Source organism: Bombus terrestris, chromosome 16 (assembly GCF_910591885.1).
Source record: "Bombus terrestris chromosome 16, iyBomTerr1.2, whole genome shotgun sequence".
Taxonomy (NCBI): Eukaryota; Metazoa; Arthropoda; class Insecta; order Hymenoptera; family Apidae; genus Bombus; species Bombus terrestris.
The window spans coordinates 5,367,290-5,374,369 of NC_063284.1; the positions used below are offsets into that span (position 1 = coordinate 5,367,290).

General features: G+C 34.6%; 2 long non-coding RNA genes across 2 annotated transcripts; one reads left to right on the top strand and one right to left on the bottom strand.

The window, feature by feature from the left end:
• Positions 1-116: 116 nt before the first annotated feature.
• Positions 117-4,792, bottom strand: LOC125386590. The gene is made up of 4 exons (XR_007226914.1): positions 4,697-4,792; positions 2,150-4,323; positions 1,289-1,995; positions 117-1,191 (listed from the first exon to the last, which is right to left on the bottom strand). It is a non-coding gene; the product is annotated as an uncharacterized LOC125386590 (long non-coding RNA).
• A 537-nt stretch (positions 4,793-5,329) lies between these two features.
• On the top strand, positions 5,330-6,663 carry LOC110120007. The gene is made up of 2 exons (XR_002308544.2): positions 5,330-6,339; positions 6,416-6,663. It is a non-coding gene; the product is annotated as an uncharacterized LOC110120007 (long non-coding RNA).
• The last annotated feature ends 417 nt before the right edge of the window (positions 6,664-7,080 follow it).

Here is a 7,080-nt window from a genome sequence, read left to right on the forward strand (position 1 = left end):
CAGTCCTTCCACCAAAGCAACGATTATGTTTCAATACTGAAATCAATAGTAGAATCATTTTTGGAATTTAAAATATGTATGAAAAAAATTGAAGATAGGATAAAAATTGTAAAACAATATTGAAAAACAGGGAGCTCAGTCATCGACGTTAATTGCAATATAACTTTGTATTTTATATATATATATTTTTTTTACAACATTTTAAACCATCAATATTTCCTTTTTCGTCGTTAATCCACTCTTTTGCATTATCGACAAAATTATTTTTTTGATCCTTTGTTCCATAATTTTATTCAATGTCAATACTCTGTAAGCACAAATATTTCTATAATAAATAAATTAAGAACTATCCTAATCCATGTTTAACGCGAAGAATAATAACACGAATAGAAAAATGGAAGATCTCAAAAGCGAAGATGAAACGTGTGCGGAGTAGTCTTAGAAATAGCCAGTCCTTCCACCAAAGCAACCTCGATTATGTTCCAATTTTTCGATTTCCGTTTCCTACCCATTTTAGCAAAGTGTAATCTTCGCGATAGGATTTGAACATCTTCGGAATCAAACATTTTACGCGAACGAGAGTTGTGCACCATTCTAGCAAGTTTCTTCTCATTTGATACCTGCACTTCCTATGCATTTTGCATCGCGGTCGTTACGTGACTGCAACTGCAAACGCCGGGTATAAATATTTACGCGACCAGAAAGATACGGCGTCCGGGTTTTTTTCACATCCCATGCACGGCGATCATTCTTTTTTCCAAGCTGTCTCAATTAATTCAATTCGTTTCGAGCCGTTTAATTGTCGGTATAACATGGAAAAACGCGAGCCGGTTTCCTCTAGCTACAAAATATTCCAATTTAAAAAGCTGCCTCTGTAAATTTTGTAGCAGCTGCAGTTGTGAAATGCAGAAAACAATTGAATCGATGAATCGAAGAACAATACACCCTGGAAACTACATTTTGAGATATTTCAAAGAATAGCTTTAGTTTCTTTCTTTTTGTGCCTGTATGTGTATTATCAATGTCATTGATTTTATAGCGCTGTTCCAATTTAAACACGGTCATGCTAAGCGAGATAAACGTCCATATATCTGCCTACCTGTGCTTGAACATCGTTCCTGAGTCTTTTATAATTAAAATGAATTTAATAATTGGACTTGCACCGTTCCTCGACTCAACAGAATTTTTAATCTGCAAATGAAACAAATTAATACAGTGGCAAAAAGTAGCAGTACCTGTTAACGTTAAAAGTAATTAAAATAAAAATGATTTAATGCAAGTTGATTACCAAAGTAAATTCAGCGTGATGTATAAGAGAATTAGTCGTCTTATTGACAAGTACAATTAGTAGTCTTCATAAAATGTCGATGCTTCGCTTCAGATGTACTTTATCAACTTAATCGCATTTTCTATACTATTTTTACTCTCATTAAACCGCAGGGACTGTCTCGATCACACACATTTATACTTCCAACTTTTAAAAATGCCCAATTTCGTATTTATATCGTTTTTCAACTGGCTGGTTCGATTTTACCATTTTCGCTCGTCTAATTGCGAAGGATTTAACTTAGCCGGTGCGATCTGTTCCGACCAAATATATTACTGCTATTTTTCTTCTGGAAACAATTTTGAAAGTTTCGAGCAAAAAAAAAAGGATTAAAGAGAGAGGAAAGGCAAACAAATTTTCTGTTCGAACGTTGCATCGTGCTCGGACAGGATGACCGCTGACACGTGAATATAAACACGCGGAATATCGTATATATCGCGTACGGAATTATCGTTTAATAAAACACAACGGTGAGATAAAGTAGCGGATTATACAGACGCAAAAATCGGGCAATAAAGTTTAATTCCCTTATTCGGGACAGCGAAATCCCGGATATCCGAGCGGCAGGCTTTCCTTCGCAATTCTTCTCGATTTATTGTTAGCCGCTTGTGGACCGCCGTATTGTTCTATCCGGTTCCTGGTTCACCAAGTCTAGCCTCGATTCTCTGCTATTTACATGTGCAAGAAACATGTATACTTAATTAGTTATCATGCTCGTCTAAATAAGTTAGATTTACGAATAAGGATGTAATATTCAATTTGATGTGGCTACGTATGTAACATGAAAAGAGTATATTTTATAATCGCTGTACGTATGCGAACCTTGTACAAATGTCGTCTATGTGCTTCTGTTACGATTCTGTTATGGACACGTGCGGACGGGACTATCGCAGCTTACGTCTCTGAATACCATAGTCTTCTCTATGACTTGTACGAGGTAAGCTGACCGGATTGAGTATCACTGTGCGCCCCGTTGCTTAGGCTGACTTTCCTTTCTTTGTGAATGGAGGTTTGCTCGCGTGCAGGGGTATTTTGGCGGATTTTTTAATCGTCAATAACTAGCCATAAACGCAATTCTTTTATTCCTGATTTTCGTCTCATTTTGGCTTCAAGAATCACTCCTTAAATTTCCTGACACCTATAGCTGAACACCTTGTATAGATCAACTAAAAAGTATAGACTAGTCGAGGTCCTCTGCTTCTATCATTTTCTCATTCCAAAGAAACCTTAATAGATAATAATTTAGCCCTCGGCGATTATGATGTATTTGTTTTAACCTTATTATCTGATTAATAAATTTCTAAATTTTTGTTAATGTAAGAATTTACATAAAGTTGGATGAGCAAAAGAAATAACAATGGGTGTTCAATTTTAAATTAAATTTTAAAACCGGCCATTTGATCGAGCCTGGTAAGGTTGATGTTAAACTCGTATCCATCTAGGAAAATCGAACAAAAACTTTCTGTTAAACCCAACAAAACGTAAGTTGTAGTTTCTCCGGCGTTGGTGTCAACGACGAGGTCTCTAGGAACTTTAACATCACGTCTAATGGCATAATTCCGAAAACGCATAGAACAGAAACCCATATGGAACCTTAACAAAACATCTTCGTGACTATGAGCGTGTTGTGTTTGAATTACAGTTGTTACCACGCAAACTACTGCAATAACAGTTGGTAACCTGCAGGACAATGGCCCTGGGCATCGCTCTTCAACATGAAAGCCAAACACTGTTCAGTTGTGAAATACGGTCGATCAGGAGTCGAAGTTGTAATCCTACAAGAGGATCAGCGTTAATTGAGCGACATCGAAAAGTTGTAGGTAAATGGTCCGTGGAAAATGGTACGCACGAACAAAGCGGCAGAACGTTCTCTTTATGAAGAGGTCTCACCCGTTTATGGTCAACGTTATAATCGTGAACTTTGTTAAAAAGAGAAAAAACGTATTGACAGACCTATTAACGATAAAGACGATTGCGCAATTGAGAGGAAGTTGACTCAACTTTCGGCCGGAATGAGAAACCTAAATGACAAGATAACGCTGGAACCAGTTCGACAGGGTCTGTTATAGCCCAGAGAATTTATTGCCACTCGTACGTACAGTGGCTCGCAAAAGTATTTATGTCAAATAAAGTAAATTTTCGTGCGTGTTATATAAAAGGTTTTGAAATTTCATTAGCACTATAATGACATGCCACTGTCAAGATTATATTGGCAAAATTTGGACCTTATCTGAAAATATATACAAAGTTACGAGGTACCTACTGCATGCTTTTATTCGATGAAAAAATTAATACACAATATGAATGGTAACCTTGGCCATAATATTATTAAATATGATATCATCGAATACGCTTGCCTGTTTAAATGCCTCTGTCATCTTTGCTAAATATACAGGATGTTCAACTACAGGTGCCAGAAAATTTAAGGGCTGATTCTTGAAACCGGAATAATTTGTTTCTTAGTTATTGAAAATTCAAAATCGGCAAATGAAAAATGTATATTTCTACTAAATACCTTACAACTTTTCTATACATTTCAAGAATCGTTTAAGGTTTTACCAATGTCGTTATAATGGTTGGCTATCGTTGCGGCGCTACTGAAATTTCAAAATGCATCGTATGACACACGTAACATGTTCATAAAAGTAGCGTCGATAAATATACGAATCCTTTCGTCAGCCAATGTGGTTCTTCGATAGGCTGGCGACGAACATTCTACGTCTTTGAAACTCGAATTGTCAGTCGCTTTTAGTCTAAACGTATGCTAATTAGTCAAATGGATGCGCGTTCGTTGATTCAGAGAAGTTTACAGAACTGCACCGAGAGAGATTCTCCGTCTCTATCCTCAGCGAATATTCAAATCAGCCATAAACCAGTCGTGTATACGACGTGAATATACGTGGCATTTAAATTTTAATTCGACGCCAATTTGGTCTTCGGGAGCAGCAGTTAGCGAGAAGGTGAGGAACAGGATCGTTGACGATTACCTTTTTTCTCTGATACAAATAAATGGTACAGATTTACATAAGAATAAATAAAATAAGATATAAAATAATAAAATAAGATTATAAAATAAGAAATATGAAAAGACATAATTTTACAAAATGTTTTTATATTTAGCAAAAGCAATAAATAGATTTGAATTTAGTGAGAGCAATTAAATACGAAATATTTAATAGGAGAGAGAATAAATATAATATATACGATAGACTGGATGACTGTTAATAAATTTAATAATAATAAATTTTTAGTGCAAAAGTTACGACAATTCATAGAGTATCAATTTATTAACTTTCTTTCATCGACTACCGTAATGACGAAATTAACCGATTTGGTTAACGATACAATTAAATCAAAAATTTACGATACCGTTCAGCAAGAGGGCAGGAGAGGGGAATGTTTCTGTTGCATAACGAAAATAACCTAACCCCAAATCAAGCGAAAATTTTCACACAAAAGATTGTCTGTCCTAAAAAGGAATAAAGAAACTTTTATCAAGCGAGAAAATTAATTCCGAGTGTTTCTTAAACAGAATTCAAATTTTATTTATGGATAAATAAAAACTTAATCGTTGATATAATGTCCATCACTTGCCTAAGTTATGTGAAATTACGTAAATGCAGACGACGTTTCTTCCTAAATTGCTATATGAAATAAAAAATGAGGATATTTATATTTAAAATATTTAAAAATCGCCCGCCCATTTTAGTAATTATTTTTGACTTAAATGTTTATCCGTTTCATATCAGTTTTAACGAAATGTCATTTATATTTACGTGGATCCACCGTGTATCGAATAATAGAAATTATTTTAATGATTTGAAGCTTACGTCACAGCGAAATTTGAATACTCCTCGAAAAGATGGCGAATTAATTTACAAGCCAAATAATTATCAGAGACAAGCAAAACTAAAGAATTATCGAATTAATGTACTAACATAACGTATGATTTCTTCAGTCTTTTATAATCAACTGTTATTATCAGAGGAGAAAATGGATGGATTAAACTTGATCGGAAATTCAATCTCGCCCACGATACAATCGAAACCTCGATAACAGTATCGTAAACTCGAGTGTCGTTTAATCGATTCGCGATTGACGCGCTCCTACTTCGAGGATCAAATTTCCCTATAAACGTCCGTCTGCTAGTGACATGCGTATATTCGACGAATTGGGTCGAATTCGAGTCGAGAAACGACAGCACAGAATTGAGAATCGAATTAATTAAGATGCCTGGAGTGGTTTCCACTTTCGTGGTTTTCGTTCTCCGATTACATTAAAAACTCAAGGATTTCTTAAGAAAACTAGGTCTCGAAAAGAATTCTTCAGAAAGAAACTTAATTTTAACCTTACATGATTAAATTTGATCATGTTTCAGTTAAATATCTTCAGAACATAACACATTTGCTGCCACGACGGTGATCGGTAACCCACGTTACTAAATATTTTAGCATCATTCGAGTATTATAGATTTCAGGAACTAAAATTTTTCGACAACGTGAGTGACATAGATAATATGAAAAAGTGCACAAATACAATACAATATTTTGCAAAAATTCAATATTATGGTGTAGTATATTTTAATCTACTGTAACTCCCATGACACAAGACGTATAATATATAAAATTCGCATGATAAGCAACATGTTAATGTTACACGTTCCTAGCTCTTTCAGATAGTAAAGGATTTCTCAGAAAAGAAAAAAGATAATAAGAGTAAGTTTTCAAACTGAAGCACAATCTTCAAGATTAAATGATTTAATTGTATCAAGATTTTAATTGCATTTCAGTTAAAAACCTTTAAAACTTAATGGTAATTCATTTCTAGGTCTTTCAGGGAGCAAAAGATTCCTAGAAAAAAAGAAGAGATAATAACTCTTCAAAAAGGAACATAATCTTTAAGATTATATGATCTAAGTTTGATTGTGTTTCAATTAAAAATCTTCAAATTTTATGTTAATTCACTTTTAGGTCTTTCAGAGAGCAAAGGGTTCCTGGAAAAAAAGAGAAAAAGTAATAATTCTTTAAAAAGAAACATGTTCTTTACAATTATATATATATAAGATTATATGATTTGATTGTGTTTCAGTTAAAAATCTTCAAGGCTTAATGTTAGTTCATTTCTAAATCTTCCAGAGGATAAAGGGTTTCTTAAAAAAAAGGAGAAGGAAAATACTGAAAATTCGCATAAATCCCGACAGCTATGTATCAAGTAGAATTGCCGGGAATTGCCATGGTAGGACGTTTATAGTAGAAATTTGGTGCCGGCCAGAGGAAGCTTGGCGTGCTTTTAAAGATTGCATGAGCTACGTTTAGCGGGGAAAATAACATGTTGGACATAATGTCCGGAATATTTTAGTATTCGGCTAAACGACGAGAAGTTGGGTGTTTTATGGGGTCGTTACTGTCGCACAGTGTCGAGGACCATCGTAAAGAAGCGGGCGCAGTCAAGTGAATTTAAAATTACGCCGGTCGGCATTAACGTTTCGTTGAAATTCTTTTTAACAGCTCTATTCCATCGTGACATACCTAAACTACGACCGACAACCACGCTTGTTTTCCGGAGAAATTTGCGTGACGAAAATAGGGATAAAAGCACAGCGTAGATTAACGATAATTAAATAACGCGAGTATCTGGAACCACGACGATTTAATTCACTTTCACTTACCTTACACAAATTACTTTATTTAAATGTAAAAGTCTGTAATTTGTTTTATGAAATATTACGAGACGTAATTGTTCATATTTTTATT